The sequence below is a fragment of the Ranitomeya variabilis genome, chromosome 2 (assembly GCF_051348905.1).
Source record: "Ranitomeya variabilis isolate aRanVar5 chromosome 2, aRanVar5.hap1, whole genome shotgun sequence".
Taxonomy (NCBI): domain Eukaryota; kingdom Metazoa; phylum Chordata; class Amphibia; order Anura; family Dendrobatidae; genus Ranitomeya; species Ranitomeya variabilis.
The window spans coordinates 1106989100-1107007598 of record NC_135233.1 but is presented as its reverse complement, the minus strand read 5'-3'; the positions used below and the strand labels follow the sequence as shown (position 1 = coordinate 1107007598).

The 18499-nt window shown below is 44.3% G+C and overlaps 6 non-coding genes across 6 annotated transcripts; all 6 read left to right on the top strand.

The window, feature by feature from the left end:
* Positions 1-10584: 10584 nt before the first annotated feature.
* Positions 10585-10658, top strand: TRNAN-GUU (transfer RNA asparagine (anticodon GUU)). The gene has a single exon. It is a non-coding gene; the product is annotated as a tRNA-Asn (tRNA).
* Positions 10659-12036: 1378 nt separating this feature from the next.
* Positions 12037-12110, top strand: TRNAN-GUU (transfer RNA asparagine (anticodon GUU)). Its single transcript has one exon. It is a non-coding gene; the product is annotated as a tRNA-Asn (tRNA).
* A 1375-nt stretch (positions 12111-13485) lies between these two features.
* TRNAN-GUU (transfer RNA asparagine (anticodon GUU)) lies at positions 13486-13559 on the top strand. The gene has a single exon. It is a non-coding gene; the product is annotated as a tRNA-Asn (tRNA).
* A 1378-nt stretch (positions 13560-14937) lies between these two features.
* On the top strand, positions 14938-15011 carry TRNAN-GUU (transfer RNA asparagine (anticodon GUU)). Its single transcript has one exon. It is a non-coding gene; the product is annotated as a tRNA-Asn (tRNA).
* Positions 15012-16389: 1378 nt separating this feature from the next.
* On the top strand, positions 16390-16463 carry TRNAN-GUU (transfer RNA asparagine (anticodon GUU)). The gene has a single exon. It is a non-coding gene; the product is annotated as a tRNA-Asn (tRNA).
* A 1378-nt stretch (positions 16464-17841) lies between these two features.
* Positions 17842-17915, top strand: TRNAN-GUU (transfer RNA asparagine (anticodon GUU)). The gene has a single exon. It is a non-coding gene; the product is annotated as a tRNA-Asn (tRNA).
* Positions 17916-18499: the final 584 nt, after the last annotated feature.

The window sequence follows — 18499 nt, the reverse complement described above, 5'->3', positions numbered from 1 at the left end:
TTACATCGGTTACATGGATACACAGGCAGGCACTCCAGGCAGCATTGTGGTCAGTGGAGGAGTATTGCAAGTAGGGGCCGCAGACAGGCTATCAAAGGCCTAAAATAACAAACAATAGGCTCATGGCAGTTTTACAGCGGTTACATGGATACACGGGCAGGCAGCTTGGTGGTCAGTGGAGGAGTATTTAAAGTAGGGACCGCAGACAGGCTTCAAAGGCCTAACATAAGAAAATGGGCTGGCTGTAGGCACTTTATAATTGGTTCCAGGGGTACACGGGCAGCAGTGGTCTGGTCAGTGGAGGAGTATTTAAAGTAGGGACCGCAGACAGGCTATCAAAGGCCTAACATAACAAACAATAGGCTCATGGCAGTTTCACAGCGGTTACATGGATACACGGGCAGGCAGCTTGGTGGTCAGTGGAGGAGTATTGCAAGTAGGGGCTGCAGACAGGCTATCAAAGGCCTAAAATAACAAACAGTAGGCAGTCATGGCAGTTTTACATCGGTTACATGGATACACAGGCAGGCACTCCAGGCAGCATTGTGGTCAGTGGAGGAGTATTGCAAGTAGGGACCGCAGACAGGCTTCAAAGGCCTAACATAAAAAAATGGGCTGGCTGTAGGCACTTTATAATTGGTTCCAGGGGTACACGGGCAGCAGTGGTCTGGTCAGTGGAGGAGTATTTAAAGTAGGGACCGCAGACAGGCTATCAAAGGCCTAAAATAACAAACAATAGGCTCATGGCAGTTTCACAGCGGTTACATGGATACACGGGCAGGCAGCTTGGTGGTCAGTGGAGGAGTATTGCAAGTAGGGGCCGCAGACAGGCTATCAAAGGCCTAAAATAACAAACAATAGGCTCATGGCAGTTTTACAGCGGTTACATGGATACACAGGCAGCTTGGTGGTGAGTGGAGGAGTAGTGCAAGGAGTGTCTGTCCCAGTACTCCCAAAATATAAATAGATGTTAATGTCTCGCAAAACAACCAAAACAAAAAAAAAAGGTGGCATACTTAGGTACAGGGGTGGGCTCATCTACTGAGTTTCTGACATAGTAATTTGGCAGTAACTATTTAATGGTGCCAATATAGGACACAGACACAGACTACTTTAAGTTGCATCATAGATGTCTACAAATTTGTATTGTCAGTGCCAGACATTGAATGATGTCAGCGAATAGACTAAAGATTGGTGGAGCTGTGCGACATAATTTTGCACGTGGTAGAGCACATTTTGAGCTGGGGTAGGGGGGAACTCTCTTGAGGCCGGCGGGACCGCCCCAGGGCCCCTCATGTTACAACGGTGTGTCTGACGTTGGGTGCGCACCACCACCGCCAGAGACACTACATTGTACTATGAGGGACCCAGTAGCAATGCCGTCAACCAAAAGCGAGCACACCCACCTCTTCAGACAAACAGCAGTCTCACGGGTGCTTGCGCCAAGTCGCGATACCACGGCCCCGTGTGGGGAGTTTTGCCATTTAGGGAGGTGTAAACATGTCGTATGCTGTACAATCAGCTGCAGCAAATTAGACATTAGAAAAGTAATTCACAGGCAAGAGCTTTTCATAGGAAAGCTAGGTGTCGGCCGGGCAAGGTGGGGCAAAAGATTTCGAAATCCAGTTGTGGTTCATTTTAATGAATGTTAGATCGTCAACATTTTGGGTAGCCAGACGAGTCCTTTTTTCGGTTAATATTGAACCTGCAGCACTGAATACTCTTTCTGATAGGACACTTGCTGCCGGGCAAGCAAGCTCCTGCAATGCATATTCTGCCAATTCTGGCCAGGTGTCTAATTTGGAGGCCCAGTAATCAAATGGGAATGACGGTTGAGGGAGAACATCGATAAGGGATGAAAAATAGTTAGTAACCATACTGGACAAATGTTGTCTCCTGTCACTTTCAATTGATGCAGCAGTACCTGTCCTGTCTGCGGTCATAGCAAAATCACTCCACAACCTGGTCAGAAAACCCCTCTGTCCAATGCCACTTCTGATGTGTGCACCCCTAACACTCCTAGTCTGCTGCCCCCTGGAGCTCGTGTGAGAACGATCACGTGCGCTGTGTGCTGGGAATGCCTGAAGCAAACGGTCAACAAGAGTTGATTGTTTGGTTGCTAATATTAGTTCCAAGTTCTCATGTGGCATAATATTTTGCAATTTGCCTTTATAGCGTGGATCAAGGAGGCAGGCCAACCAGTAATCGTCATCGTTCATCATTTTCGTAATGCGTGTGTCCCTTTTTAGGATACGTAAGGCATAATCCGCCATGTGGGCCAAAGTTCCAGTTGTCAAATCTCCGGTTGTGATTGGTTGAGGGGCAGTTGCAGGCAAATCTACGTCACTTGTGTCCCTCAAAAAACCAGAACCCGGCCGTGACACGCAACCAAATTCCTGTGCCCCCGGGAAAGGTTCGGCATTAAAAATATACTCATCCCCATCATCCTCCTCGTCCTCCACCTCCTCTTCGCCCGCTACCTCGTCCTGTACACTGCCCTGACCAGACAATGGCTGACTGTCATCAAGGCTTTCCTCTTCCTCTGGTGCAGACGCCTGCTCCTTTATGTGCGTCAAACTTTGCATCAGCAGACGCATTAGGGGGATGCTCATGCTTATTACGGCGTTGTCTGCACTAACCAGCCGTGTGCATTCCTCAAAGCACTGAAGGACTTGACACATGTCTTGTATCTTAGACCACTGCACACCTGACAACTCCATGTCTGCCATCCTACTGCCTGCCCGTGTATCCTCCCACAAATAAATAACAGCACGCCTCTGTTCGCACAGTCTCTGAAGCATGTGCAGTGTTGAGTTCCACCTTGTTGCAACGTCTATGATTAGGCGATGCTGGGGAAGGTTCAAAGACCGCTGATAGGTCTGCATACGGCTGGCGTGTACAGGCGAACGTCGGATATGTGAGCAAAGTGCACGCACTTTGAGGAGCAGGTCGGAGAACCCAGGATAAGTTTTCAATAAGCACTGCACCACCAGGTTTAAGGTGTGAGCCAGGCAAGGAATGTGTTTCAGTTGGGAAAGGGAGATGGCAGCCATGAAATTCCTTCCGTTATCACTCACTACCTTGCCTGCCTCAAGATCTACTGTGCCCAGCCACGACTGCGTTTCTTGTTGCAAGAACTCGGACAGAACTTCCGCGGTGTGTCTATTGTCGCCCAAGCACTTCATAGCCAATACAGCCTGCTGACGCTTGGCAGTAGCTGGCCCATAATGGGACAACTGGTGTGCAACAGTGTCATCTGCCGATGGAGTGGTTGGCAGACTGCGTTCTGTGGAAGAGCTGTAGCTTCTGCAGGAGGACGAGGAGGAGGAGGAGGAGGGGGTGCGAACGCCTACAGCCAACTGTTTCCTAGACCGTGGGCTAGGCACAACTGTCCCTAAATTGATGTCGCCTGTGGACCCTGCATCCACCACATTCACCCAGTGTGCCGTGATGGACACATAACGTCCCTGGCCATGCCTACTGGTCCATGCATCTGTAGTCAGGTGCACCTTTGTACTCACAGATTGCCTGAGTGCATGGACGATGCGCTGTTTAACATGCTGGTGCAGGGCTGGGATGGCTTTTCTGGAAAAAAAGTGTCGACTGGGTAGCTCGTATCGTGGTTCAGCGTACTCCATCAGGGCTTTGAAAGCTTCGCTTTCAACTAACCGGTAGGGCATCATCTCTAACGAGATTAGTCTAGCTATGTGGGCGTTAAAACCCTGTGTACGCGGATGCGAGGATAAGTACTTCCTTTTTCTAACCAGAGTCTCATGTAGGGTGAGCTGGACTGGAGAGCTGGAGATCGTGGAACTTTCGGGTGTGCCGGTGTACATGGCAGACTGAGAGACGGTTGGAGACGGTATTGTTTCCGCCGGTGCCCTAGATGCAATATTTCCTCCTACAAAACTGGTGATTCCCTGACCCTGACTGCTTTTGGCTGGCAAAGAAACCTGCACAGATACTGCCTGTGGTGCGGAAAATGGTGGCCTTACAGTGACGGAAGGGATGTTGCGTTGCTGACTAGCTTCATTGGCCGAGGGTGCTACAACCTTGAGGGACGTTTGGTAGTTAGTCCAGGCTTGAAAATGCATGGTGGTTAAGTGTCTATGCATGCAACTAGTATTTAGACTTTTCAGATTCTGACCTCTGCTTAAGCTAGTTGAACATTTTTGACAGATGACTTTGCGCTGATCAGTTGGATGTTGTTTAAAAAAATGCCAGACTGCACTCTTCCTAGACTCGGATCCCTTTTCAGGGATTGCAGACTGAGCTTTAACCGGATGGCAACGCTGTGCTCCAACAGGTTTTGGCTTTGACACGCGTTTTGGGCCAGATACGGGCCCGGCAGATGTAACCTGTTGCGATGTTGATGCCTGCTGCGGCCCCTCCTCCACCTCCGCTTCTGAACTACTGCCGCCTGCACCCTGTTCCCCCAATGGCTGCCAATCGGGGTCAATAACTGGGTCATCTATTACCTCCTCTTCGAGCTCGTGTGCAACTTCGTCTGTGTCACTGTGTCGGTCGGTGGTATAGCGTTCGTGGCGGGGCAACATAGTCTCATCAGGGTCTGATTGTGGATCTGTACCCTGAGAGGGCAATGTGGTGGTCTGAGTCAAAGGAGCAGCATAGTACTCTGGCTGTGGCTGTGCATCAGTGCACTCCATGTCAGAATATACTTGTAATGGGCATGGCCTGTTAAATGTTTCACTTTCTAAGCCAGGGACGGTATGTGTAAAGAGCTCCATGGAGTGACCCGTTGTGTCGCCTGCTGCATCCTTCTCTCTTGTTGTAGTTTTTGCTGAGGAGGACAAGGAAGCGACTTGTCCCTGACCGTGAACATCCACAAGCGACGCGCTGCTTTTACATTTACCAGTTTCGGAAGAGGAGGCAAAAGAGCTAGAGGCTGAGTCTGCAATGTAAGCCAAAACTTGCTGTTGCTGCTCCGCCTTTAAAAGCGGTTTTCCTACTCCCAGAAAAGAGAGCGTTCGAGGCCTTGTGTAGCCTGACGACGAAACTGGCTCCACAGCTCCAGACTTAGGTGGAATATTTTTATCCCCACGACCACCTGATGCTCCTCTACCACTACCATCATTACCAGCTGACAATGAACGCCCACGACGACCTCTTGCACCAGACTTCCTCATTGTTTTAAAATCTTAACCAAAGTAACTTTATTTGTTGCTGTCAAACAACTTACACGGTGAGCTATAACTTCAGTATGATTTCAATATCCCTTAACAGGTTGGTGAGACCACAAGGAAAATCAGGCACAATGTTACACACTCTGTTTTCTGTGGCACAAAATCACAGAGATGACACACACGCAGGACTGTCACTCAAGCACTAATGTCAATATTAATCTCCCACCTAATTTATTTTTTTTTTTTTCTCAGGGAGACTTTAGAAACCAAATAATATTAAAAAAAAAAAAAAAAAAGGCTTTCTATGGCCCACAATTAGAGAGAGAGAGGTGGCACACCCAGGAGTCAAGACTGGCACACAAGCTGAGAGGGCAATATTACTCTCCCACTGTTTTTTTATGTATTTTTTGTTTTTTCAGGGAGACTTTAGAAACCCAATAATATTTTAAAAAAAAAATAAATAGGCTTTCTATGGCCCACTGAATGAGCGGGAGAGAGGTGGCACACCCAGGAGTCAAGACTGGCACACAAGCTGAAAGGGCAATATTACTCTCCCACTGTTTTTTTAGGTTTTTTTTTTTTTTTCAGGGAGACTTTAGAAACCCAATAATATTTTAAAAAAAAAATAAATAGGCTTTCTATGGCCCACTGAATGAAAGGGAGAGAGGTGGCACACCCAGGAGTCAAGACTGGCACACAAGCTGAAAGGGCAATATTACTCTCCCACTGTTTTTTTATGTATTTTTTGTTTTTTCAGGGAGACTTTAGAAACCCAATAATATTAAAAAAAAAAAAATAAATAGGCTTTCTATGGCCCACTGAATGAGAGGGAGAGAGGTGGCACACCCAGGAGTCAAGACTGGCACACAAGCTGAAAGGGCAATATTACTCTCCCACTGTTTTTTTAGGTTTTTTTTTTTTTTTCAGGGAGACTTTAGAAACCAAATAATATAAAAAAAAAAAAAAAAAAAAAATAGGCTTGCTATAGCCCACTGAATGAGAGATAGCACACACAGCAGTGGCACACAAGCCCTGACTGAGGCCAATATTTTTCTCCCACTGATTGATGTAGTGTTTTTGTGTTGAGGTAGAATTTAGAACACAAATCACGGAAAAAATAAATAGGCTTTCTATGGCCCACTGAATGAAAGGGAGAGAGGTGGCACACCCAGGAGTCAAGACTGGCACACAAGCTGAAAGGGCAATATTACTCTCCCACTGTTTTTTTATGTATTTTTTGTTTTTTCAGGGAGACTTTAGAAACCCAATAATATTTAAAAAAAAAAATAAATAGGCTTTCTATGGCCCACTGAATGAGAGGGAGAGAGGTGGCACACCCAGGAGTCAAGACTGGCACACAAGCTGAAAGGGCAATATTACTCTCCCACTGTTTTTTTAGGTTTTTTTTTTTTTTTCAGGGAGACTTTAGAAACCCAATAATATTTTAAAAAAAAAATAAATAGGCTTTCTATGGCCCACTGAATGAGAGGGAGAGAGGTGGCACACCCAGGAGTCAAGACTGGCACACAAGCTGAAAGGGCAATATTACTCTCCCACTGTTTTTTTAGGTTTTTTTTTTTTTTTCAGGGAGACTTTAGAAACCCAATAATATTTAAAAAAAAAAATAAATAGGCTTTCTATGGCCCACTGAATGAAAGGGAGAGAGGTGGCACACCCAGGAGTCAAGACTGGCACACAAGCTGAAAGGGCAATATTACTCTCCCACTGTTTTTTTATGTATTTTTTGTTTTTTCAGGGAGACTTTAGAAACCCAATAATATTTTTTAAAAAAAATAAATAGGCTTTCTATGGCCCGCTGAATGAGAGGGAGAGAGGTGGCACACCCAGGAGTCAAGACTGGCACACAAGCTGAAAGGGCAATATTATTCTCCCACTGTTTTTTTAGGTTTTTTTTTTTTTTTCAGGGAGAATTAGAAACCAAATAATATTAAAAAAAATAAATAAATAGGCTTTCTATGGCCCACTGAATGAGAGGGAGAGAGGTGGCACACCCAGGAGTCAAGACTGGCACACAAGCTGAAAGGGCAATATTACTCTCCCACTGTTTTTTTAGGTTTTTTTTTTTTTTTCAGGGAGACTTTAGAAAACAAATAATATTAAAAAAAAAAAAAAAAAAAAAAAAATAGGCTTGCTATAGCCCACTGAATGAGAGATAGCACACACAGCAGTGGCACACAAGCCCTGACTGAGGCCAATATTTTTCTCCCACTGATTGATGTAGTGTTTTTGTGTTGAGGTAGAATTTAGAACACAAATCACGGAAAAAATAAATAGGCTTTCTATGGCCCACTGAATGAAAGGGAGAGAGGTGGCACACCCAGGAGTCAAGACTGGCACACAAGCTGAAAGGGCAATATTACTCTCCCACTGTTTTTTTATGTATTTTTTGTTTTTTCAGGGAGACTTTAGAAACCCAATAATATTTTTTAAAAAAAATAAATAGGCTTTCTATGGCCCACTGAATGAGAGGGAGAGAGGTGGCACACCCAGGAGTCAAGACTGGCACACAAGCTGAAAGGGCAATATTACTCTCCCACTGTTTTTTTAGGTTTTTTTTTTTTTTCAGGGAGACTTTAGAAACCCAATAATATTTAAAAAAAAAAATAAATAGGCTTTCTATGGCCCACTGAATGAGAGGGAGAGAGGTGGCACACCCAGGAGTCAAGACTGGCACACAAGCTGAAAGGGCAATATTACTCTCCCACTGTTTTTTTAGGTTTTTTTTTTTTTTTTCAGGGAGACTTTAGAAACCCAATAATATTTTAAAAAAAAAATAAATAGGCTTTCTATGGCCCACTGAATGAGAGGGAGAGAGGTGGCACACCCAGGAGTCAAGACTGGCACACAAGCTGAAAGGGCAATATTACTCTCCCACTGTTTTTTTAGGTTTTTTTTTTTTTTTCAGGGAGACTTTAGAAACCCAATAATATTTAAAAAAAAAAATAAATAGGCTTTCTATGGCCCACTGAATGAAAGGGAGAGAGGTGGCACACCCAGGAGTCAAGACTGGCACACAAGCTGAAAGGGCAATATTACTCTCCCACTGTTTTTTTATGTATTTTTTGTTTTTTCAGGGAGACTTTAGAAACCCAATAATATTTTTAAAAAAAAATAAATAGGCTTTCTATGGCCCGCTGAATGAGAGGGAGAGAGGTGGCACACCCAGGAGTCAAGACTGGCACACAAGCTGAAAGGGCAATATTATTCTCCCACTGTTTTTTTAGGTTTTTTTTTTTTTTTTCAGGGAGAATTAGAAACCAAATAATATTAAAAAAAAAAAATAAATAGGCTTTCTATGGCCCACTGAATGAGAGGGAGAGAGGTGGCACACCCAGGAGTCAAGACTGGCACACAAGCTGAAAGGGCAATATTACTCTCCCACTGTTTTTTTAGGTTTTTTTTTTTTTTTCAGGGAGACTTTAGAAACCAAATAATATTAAAAAAAAAAAAAAAAAAAAAAAAATAGGCTTGCTATAGCCCACTGAATGAGAGATAGCACACACAGCAGTGGCACACAAGCCCTGACTGAGGCCAATATTTTTCTCCCACTGATTGATGTAGTGTTTTTGTGTTGAGGTAGAATTTAGAACACAAATCACGGAAAAAATAAATAGGCTTTCTATGGCCCACTGAATGAAAGGGAGAGAGGTGGCACACCCAGGAGTCAAGACTGGCACACAAGCTGAAAGGGCAATATTACTCTCCCACTGTTTTTTTATGTATTTTTTGTTTTTTCAGGGAGACTTTAGAAACCCAATAATATTTTTTAAAAAAAATAAATAGGCTTTCTATGGCCCACTGAATGAGAGGGAGAGAGGTGGCACACCCAGGAGTCAAGACTGGCACACAAGCTGAAAGGGCAATATTACTCTCCCACTGTTTTTTTAGGTTTTTTTTTTTTTTCAGGGAGACTTTAGAAACCAAATAGTATTAAAAAAAAAAAAAAAAAATAGGCTTGCTATAGCCCACTGAATGAGAGATAGCACACACAGCAGTGGCACACAAGCCCTGACTGAGGCCAATATTTTTCTCCCACTGATTGATGTAGTGTTTTTGTGTTGAGGTAGATTTTAGAACACAAATCACGGAAAAAATAAATAGGCTTTCTATGGCCCACTCAGTGAGAGATGGCACACACAGGGATGGCACTGTAGCAGAAATGCCAATCTTAATCTCCCACAAAAAAAAAAAAAAAAAAAAAAAAAAACTGTCCTACAATTACTATCTCCCTGCAGTAATGTAAGCCAGGTATGGCAGGCAGCAATAGGAGTGGACTGATGCACAAATTAAATAAAAAGTGTGGACAAACAAAAAAGATAGCTGTGCAGAAAGGAAGGAACAAGAGGATATGTGCTTTGAAAAAAGCAGTTGGTTTCCACAGTGGCGTACACACAGCAATACAGCTATCACGGAGCCTTCTAGGGCAGCCCAATGAGCTACAGCGCTGAGGGGAAAAAAAAAAAAAAATAGCTTCCACAGTCCCTGCACACCGAAGGTGGTGTTGGACAGTGGAAATCGCTGCAGCACAAGCGGTTTGGTGGTTAGTGGACCCTGCCTAACGCTCTCCCTGCTTCTGACGAAGCGGCAGCAACCTCTCCCTAAGCTCAGATCAGCAGCAGTAAGATGGCGGTCGGCGGGAACGCCCCTTTATAGCCCCTGTGACGCCGCAGACAGCAAGCCAATCACTGCAATGCCCTTCTCTAAGATGGTGGGGACCAGGATCTATGTCATCACGCTGCCCACACTCTGCGTTCACCTTCATTGGCTGAGAAATGGCGCTTTTCGCGTCATTGAAACGCGACTTTGGCGCGAAAGTCGCGTACCGCATGGCCGACAAGCACAGGGGTCGGATCGGGTTTCATGAGACGCCGACTTAGCCAAAAGTCGGCGACTTTTGAAAATGATCGACCCGTTTCGCTCAACCCTAGTGAAAAGCAAGACATGCGTTGGCCGGGAATCGAACCCGGGTCAACTGCTTGGAAGGCAGCTATGCTCACCACTATACCACCAACGCTTTCGGAAGTGTACGTTTTTTTGACATTTTCTGCAATAACACTAAACTTTCTGTTGACAGAAGCATTTGGATGCAATGTAATGATGAAAAGTATAAAACACAACCTTTTAGCAGAGGATGGTTTCGATCCATCGACCTCTGGGTTATGGGCCCAGCACGCTTCCGCTGCGCCACTCTGCTCGTAGTGTTGGATGCTTAGAGTCGAAGTCTAATTACTGTCTGCCTTCTGGTCTGTGTCGTGTAATTTATCAGCCATTTCTTATCTGTTGGCAACTAGATTATTCTTGGTGTTTTGCAATTATTTCTTTGTTTTTTTCTGTTTCCTTTAGTCATATTGTTGAAAATCATTTGAAGAAACGGTGTCTGACCTTGCTTAAGGTGCAGGCAAAAATTGTGGTCCATTGGGTCTCTGTGGCGCAATCGGTTAGCGCGTTCGGCTGTTAACCGAAAGGTTGGTGGTTCGAGTCCACCCAGGGACGTCGCACCCTTTTGCAGTCCACCCAGAGACGTTGCACAGTTGGAGAAGTTTTTGCATTGGTGCTGAGCATCTCTCTCATGTAAAAGCCATTTTGCTGACTATGTTTTGAATTCACGAGGCAAACTGGAGAAAAACTTTCTGTATGAGATAAGATAAACAAAACTTCCTTCGAGCCGGAATTGAACCAGCGACCTAAGGATTGCTAATTTAGAGCTACAGTCCTCCGCTCTACCAGCTGAGCTATCGAAGGATTGTTTTGGCCACTGTCGAAAGCCTCCTAGGTTTGGCCGTGGGTGCCACGGGCAGATGGTAAAAATGATTCATTCAACTCTGCGAAAAAGGAATCCAATGGTAGCATTGGAGAATGCGGGCATCGATCCCGCTACCTCTCGCATGCTAAGCGAGCGCTCTACCACTTGAGCTAATCCCCCAAACCTGTGAAACTTGACGTCAGTTTCACGTCACACCAGGTCACAATTTTCATATACAGTCACAGATGACATTGCTTTTTTTTTTTTTTTTTTTTTTTTAAGTGTGGACTCCGTTTTCCCATACTTGAAGAACATTTAAGGAGTCCACAACGTGATTGGTGACCTACAAATACAGTCGAGCAACTTTCTAGCAAACCCTTTCTATGCACATGGAGAATCAAACCGGGGACAGTGAAAAAACTTGCATAGTTTGTAGAAAAAAGTTGTGATGTAGCACAATCCCAAGGAGAACCGTTGAACTTTTATGGGTTGGTTTGTTTATCGAAAATGCTGAGAGGTCGTGAAGGCCTCCTGGTCTTTTTTTTTCCTCCTTTCTGTGGTTGCTAAACTGTAAGAAGAGAGTAGAGCATGAGCCTTAACACAAAACATTAAAAGAGAATAAATGCAACACCAATGGTGAAAAGCAAGACATGCGTTGGCCGGGAATCGAACCCGGGTCAACTGCTTGGAAGGCAGCTATGCTCACCACTATACCACCAACGCTTTCGGAAGTGTACGTTTTTTTGACATTTTCTGCAATAACACTAAACTTTCTGTTGACAGAAGCATTTGGATGCAATGTAATGATGAAAAGTATAAAACACAACCTTTTAGCAGAGGATGGTTTCGATCCATCGACCTCTGGGTTATGGGCCCAGCACGCTTCCGCTGCGCCACTCTGCTCGTAGTGTTGGATGCTTAGAGTCGAAGTCTAATTACTGTCTGCCTTCTGGTCTGTGTCGTGTAATTTATCAGCCATTTCTTATCTGTTGGCAACTAGATTATTCTTGGTGTTTTGCAATTATTTCTTTGTTTTTTTCTGTTTCCTTTAGTCATATTGTTGAAAATCATTTGAAGAAACGGTGTCTGACCTTGCTTAAGGTGCAGGCAAAAATTGTGGTCCATTGGGTCTCTGTGGCGCAATCGGTTAGCGCGTTCGGCTGTTAACCGAAAGGTTGGTGGTTCGAGTCCACCCAGGGACGTCGCACCCTTTTGCAGTCCACCCAGAGACGTTGCACAGTTGGAGAAGTTTTTGCATTGGTGCTGAGCATCTCTCTCATGTAAAAGCCATTTTGCTGACTATGTTTTGAATTCACGAGGCAAACTGGAGAAAAACTTTCTGTATGAGATAAGATAAACAAAACTTCCTTCGAGCCGGAATTGAACCAGCGACCTAAGGATTGCTAATTTAGAGCTACAGTCCTCCGCTCTACCAGCTGAGCTATCGAAGGATTGTTTTGGCCACTGTCGAAAGCCTCCTAGGTTTGGCCGTGGGTGCCACGGGCAGATGGTAAAAATGATTCATTCAACTCTGCGAAAAAGGAATCCAATGGTAGCATTGGAGAATGCGGGCATCGATCCCGCTACCTCTCGCATGCTAAGCGAGCGCTCTACCACTTGAGCTAATCCCCCAAACCTGTGAAACTTGACGTCAGTTTCACGTCACACCAGGTCACAATTTTCATATACAGTCACAGATGACATTGCTTTTTTTTTTTTTTTTTTTTTAAGTGTGGACTCCGTTTTCCCATACTTGAAGAACATTTAAGGAGTCCACAACGTGATTGGTGACCTACAAATACAGTCGAGCAACTTTCTAGCAAACCCTTTCTATGCACATGGAGAATCAAACCGGGGACAGTGAAAAAACTTGCATAGTTTGTAGAAAAAAGTTGTGATGTAGCACAATCCCAAGGAGAACCGTTGAACTTTTATGGGTTGGTTTGTTTATCGAAAATGCTGAGAGGTCGTGAAGGCCTCCTGGTCTTTTTTTTTCCTCCTTTCTGTGGTTGCTAAACTGTAAGAAGAGAGTAGAGCATGAGCCTTAACACAAAACATTAAAAGAGAATAAATGCAACACCAATGGTGAAAAGCAAGACATGCGTTGGCCGGGAATCGAACCCGGGTCAACTGCTTGGAAGGCAGCTATGCTCACCACTATACCACCAACGCTTTCGGAAGTGTACGTTTTTTTGACATTTTCTGCAATAACACTAAACTTTCTGTTGACAGAAGCATTTGGATGCAATGTAATGATGAAAAGTATAAAACACAACCTTTTAGCAGAGGATGGTTTCGATCCATCGACCTCTGGGTTATGGGCCCAGCACGCTTCCGCTGCGCCACTCTGCTCGTAGTGTTGGATGCTTAGAGTCGAAGTCTAATTACTGTCTGCCTTCTGGTCTGTGTCGTGTAATTTATCAGCCATTTCTTATCTGTTGGCAACTAGATTATTCTTGGTGTTTTGCAATTATTTCTTTGTTTTTTTCTGTTTCCTTTAGTCATATTGTTGAAAATCATTTGAAGAAACGGTGTCTGACCTTGCTTAAGGTGCAGGCAAAAATTGTGGTCCATTGGGTCTCTGTGGCGCAATCGGTTAGCGCGTTCGGCTGTTAACCGAAAGGTTGGTGGTTCGAGTCCACCCAGGGACGTCGCACCCTTTTGCAGTCCACCCAGAGACGTTGCACAGTTGGAGAAGTTTTTGCATTGGTGCTGAGCATCTCTCTCATGTAAAAGCCATTTTGCTGACTATGTTTTGAATTCACGAGGCAAACTGGAGAAAAACTTTCTGTATGAGATAAGATAAACAAAACTTCCTTCGAGCCGGAATTGAACCAGCGACCTAAGGATTGCTAATTTAGAGCTACAGTCCTCCGCTCTACCAGCTGAGCTATCGAAGGATTGTTTTGGCCACTGTCGAAAGCCTCCTAGGTTTGGCCGTGGGTGCCACGGGCAGATGGTAAAAATGATTCATTCAACTCTGCGAAAAAGGAATCCAATGGTAGCATTGGAGAATGCGGGCATCGATCCCGCTACCTCTCGCATGCTAAGCGAGCGCTCTACCACTTGAGCTAATCCCCCAAACCTGTGAAACTTGACGTCAGTTTCACGTCACACCAGGTCACAATTTTCATATACAGTCACAGATGACATTGCTTTTTTTTTTTTTTTTTTTTTTTTAAGTGTGGACTCCGTTTTCCCATACTTGAAGAACATTTAAGGAGTCCACAACGTGATTGGTGACCTACAAATACAGTCGAGCAACTTTCTAGCAAACCCTTTCTATGCACATGGAGAATCAAACCGGGGACAGTGAAAAAACTTGCATAGTTTGTAGAAAAAAGTTGTGATGTAGCACAATCCCAAGGAGAACCGTTGAACTTTTATGGGTTGGTTTGTTTATCGAAAATGCTGAGAGGTCGTGAAGGCCTCCTGGTCTTTTTTTTTCCTCCTTTCTGTGGTTGCTAAACTGTAAGAAGAGAGTAGAGCATGAGCCTTAACACAAAACATTAAAAGAGAATAAATGCAACACCAATGGTGAAAAGCAAGACATGCGTTGGCCGGGAATCGAACCCGGGTCAACTGCTTGGAAGGCAGCTATGCTCACCACTATACCACCAACGCTTTCGGAAGTGTACGTTTTTTTGACATTTTCTGCAATAACACTAAACTTTCTGTTGACAGAAGCATTTGGATGCAATGTAATGATGAAAAGTATAAAACACAACCTTTTAGCAGAGGATGGTTTCGATCCATCGACCTCTGGGTTATGGGCCCAGCACGCTTCCGCTGCGCCACTCTGCTCGTAGTGTTGGATGCTTAGAGTCGAAGTCTAATTACTGTCTGCCTTCTGGTCTGTGTCGTGTAATTTATCAGCCATTTCTTATCTGTTGGCAACTAGATTATTCTTGGTGTTTTGCAATTATTTCTTTGTTTTTTTCTGTTTCCTTTAGTCATATTGTTGAAAATCATTTGAAGAAACGGTGTCTGACCTTGCTTAAGGTGCAGGCAAAAATTGTGGTCCATTGGGTCTCTGTGGCGCAATCGGTTAGCGCGTTCGGCTGTTAACCGAAAGGTTGGTGGTTCGAGTCCACCCAGGGACGTCGCACCCTTTTGCAGTCCACCCAGAGACGTTGCACAGTTGGAGAAGTTTTTGCATTGGTGCTGAGCATCTCTCTCATGTAAAAGCCATTTTGCTGACTATGTTTTGAATTCACGAGGCAAACTGGAGAAAAACTTTCTGTATGAGATAAGATAAACAAAACTTCCTTCGAGCCGGAATTGAACCAGCGACCTAAGGATTGCTAATTTAGAGCTACAGTCCTCCGCTCTACCAGCTGAGCTATCGAAGGATTGTTTTGGCCACTGTCGAAAGCCTCCTAGGTTTGGCCGTGGGTGCCACGGGCAGATGGTAAAAATGATTCATTCAACTCTGCGAAAAAGGAATCCAATGGTAGCATTGGAGAATGCGGGCATCGATCCCGCTACCTCTCGCATGCTAAGCGAGCGCTCTACCACTTGAGCTAATCCCCCAAACCTGTGAAACTTGACGTCAGTTTCACGTCACACCAGGTCACAATTTTCATATACAGTCACAGATGACATTGCTTTTTTTTTTTTTTTTTTTTTTTTAAGTGTGGACTCCGTTTTCCCATACTTGAAGAACATTTAAGGAGTCCACAACGTGATTGGTGACCTACAAATACAGTCGAGCAACTTTCTAGCAAACCCTTTCTATGCACATGGAGAATCAAACCGGGGACAGTGAAAAAACTTGCATAGTTTGTAGAAAAAAGTTGTGATGTAGCACAATCCCAAGGAGAACCGTTGAACTTTTATGGGTTGGTTTGTTTATCGAAAATGCTGAGAGGTCGTGAAGGCCTCCTGGTCTTTTTTTTTCCTCCTTTCTGTGGTTGCTAAACTGTAAGAAGAGAGTAGAGCATGAGCCTTAACACAAAACATTAAAAGAGAATAAATGCAACACCAATGGTGAAAAGCAAGACATGCGTTGGCCGGGAATCGAACCCGGGTCAACTGCTTGGAAGGCAGCTATGCTCACCACTATACCACCAACGCTTTCGGAAGTGTACGTTTTTTTGACATTTTCTGCAATAACACTAAACTTTCTGTTGACAGAAGCATTTGGATGCAATGTAATGATGAAAAGTATAAAACACAACCTTTTAGCAGAGGATGGTTTCGATCCATCGACCTCTGGGTTATGGGCCCAGCACGCTTCCGCTGCGCCACTCTGCTCGTAGTGTTGGATGCTTAGAGTCGAAGTCTAATTACTGTCTGCCTTCTGGTCTGTGTCGTGTAATTTATCAGCCATTTCTTATCTGTTGGCAACTAGATTATTCTTGGTGTTTTGCAATTATTTCTTTGTTTTTTTCTGTTTCCTTTAGTCATATTGTTGAAAATCATTTGAAGAAACGGTGTCTGACCTTGCTTAAGGTGCAGGCAAAAATTGTGGTCCATTGGGTCTCTGTGGCGCAATCGGTTAGCGCGTTCGGCTGTTAACCGAAAGGTTGGTGGTTCGAGTCCACCCAGGGACGTCGCACCCTTTTGCAGTCCACCCAGAGACGTTGCACAGTTGGAGAAGTTTTTGCATTGGTGCTGAGCATCTCTCTCATGTAAAAGCCATTTTGCTGACTATGTTTTGAATTCACGAGGCAAACTGGAGAAAAACTTTCTGTATGAGATAAGATAAACAAAACTTCCTTCGAGCCGGAATTGAACCAGCGACCTAAGGATTGCTAATTTAGAGCTACAGTCCTCCGCTCTACCAGCTGAGCTATCGAAGGATTGTTTTGGCCACTGTCGAAAGCCTCCTAGGTTTGGCCGTGGGTGCCACGGGCAGATGGTAAAAATGATTCATTCAACTCTGCGAAAAAGGAATCCAATGGTAGCATTGGAGAATGCGGGCATCGATCCCGCTACCTCTCGCATGCTAAGCGAGCGCTCTACCACTTGAGCTAATCCCCCAAACCTGTGAAACTTGACGTCAGTTTCACGTCACACCAGGTCACAATTTTCATATACAGTCACAGATGACATTGCTTTTTTTTTTTTTTTTTTTTTTTTAAGTGTGGACTCCGTTTTCCCATACTTGAAGAACATTTAAGGAGTCCACAACGTGATTGGTGACCTACAAATACAGTCGAGCAACTTTCTAGCAAACCCTTTCTATGCACATGGAGAATCAAACCGGGGACAGTGAAAAAACTTGCATAGTTTGTAGAAAAAAGTTGTGATGTAGCACAATCCCAAGGAGAACCGTTGAACTTTTATGGGTTGGTTTGTTTATCGAAAATGCTGAGAGGTCGTGAAGGCCTCCTGGTCTTTTTTTTTCCTCCTTTCTGTGGTTGCTAAACTGTAAGAAGAGAGTAGAGCATGAGCCTTAACACAAAACATTAAAAGAGAATAAATGCAACACCAATGGTGAAAAGCAAGACATGCGTTGGCCGGGAATCGAACCCGGGTCAACTGCTTGGAAGGCAGCTATGCTCACCACTATACCACCAACGCTTTCGGAAGTGTACGTTTTTTTGACATTTTCTGCAATAACACTAAACTTTCTGTTGACAGAAGCATTTGGATGCAATGTAATGATGAAAAGTATAAAACACAACCTTTTAGCAGAGGATGGTTTCGATCCATCGACCTCTGGGTTATGGGCCCAGCACGCTTCCGCTGCGCCACTCTGCTCGTAGTGTTGGATGCTTAGAGTCGAAGTCTAATTACTGTCTGCCTTCTGGTCTGTGTCGTGTAATTTATCAGCCATTTCTTATCTGTTGGCAACTAGATTATTCTTGGTGTTTTGCAATTATTTCTTTGTTTTTTTCTGTTTCCTTTAGTCATATTGTTGAAAATCATTTGAAGAAACGGTGTCTGACCTTGCTTAAGGTGCAGGCAAAAATTGTGGTCCATTGGGTCTCTGTGGCGCAATCGGTTAGCGCGTTCGGCTGTTAACCGAAAGGTTGGTGGTTCGAGTCCACCCAGGGACGTCGCACCCTTTTGCAGTCCACCCAGAGACGTTGCACAGTTGGAGAAGTTTTTGCATTGGTGCTGAGCATCTCTCTCATGTAAAAGCCATTTTGCTGACTATGTTTTGAATTCACGAGGCAAACTGGAGAAAAACTTTCTGTATGAGATAAGATAAACAAAACTTCCTTCGAGCCGGAATTGAACCAGCGACCTAAGGATTGCTAATTTAGAGCTACAGTCCTCCGCTCTACCAGCTGAGCTATCGAAGGATTGTTTTGGCCACTGTCGAAAGCCTCCTAGGTTTGGCCGTGGGTGCCACGGGCAGATGGTAAAAATGATTCATTCAACTCTGCGAAAAAGGAATCCAATGGTAGCATTGGAGAATGCGGGCATCGATCCCGCTACCTCTCGCATGCTAAGCGAGCGCTCTACCACTTGAGCTAATCCCCCAAACCTGTGAAACTTGACGTCAGTTTCACGTCACACCAGGTCACAATTTTCATATACAGTCACAGATGACATTGCTTTTTTTTTTTTTTTTTTTTTTTTAAGTGTGGACTCCGTTTTCCCATACTTGAAGAACATTTAAGGAGTCCACAACGTG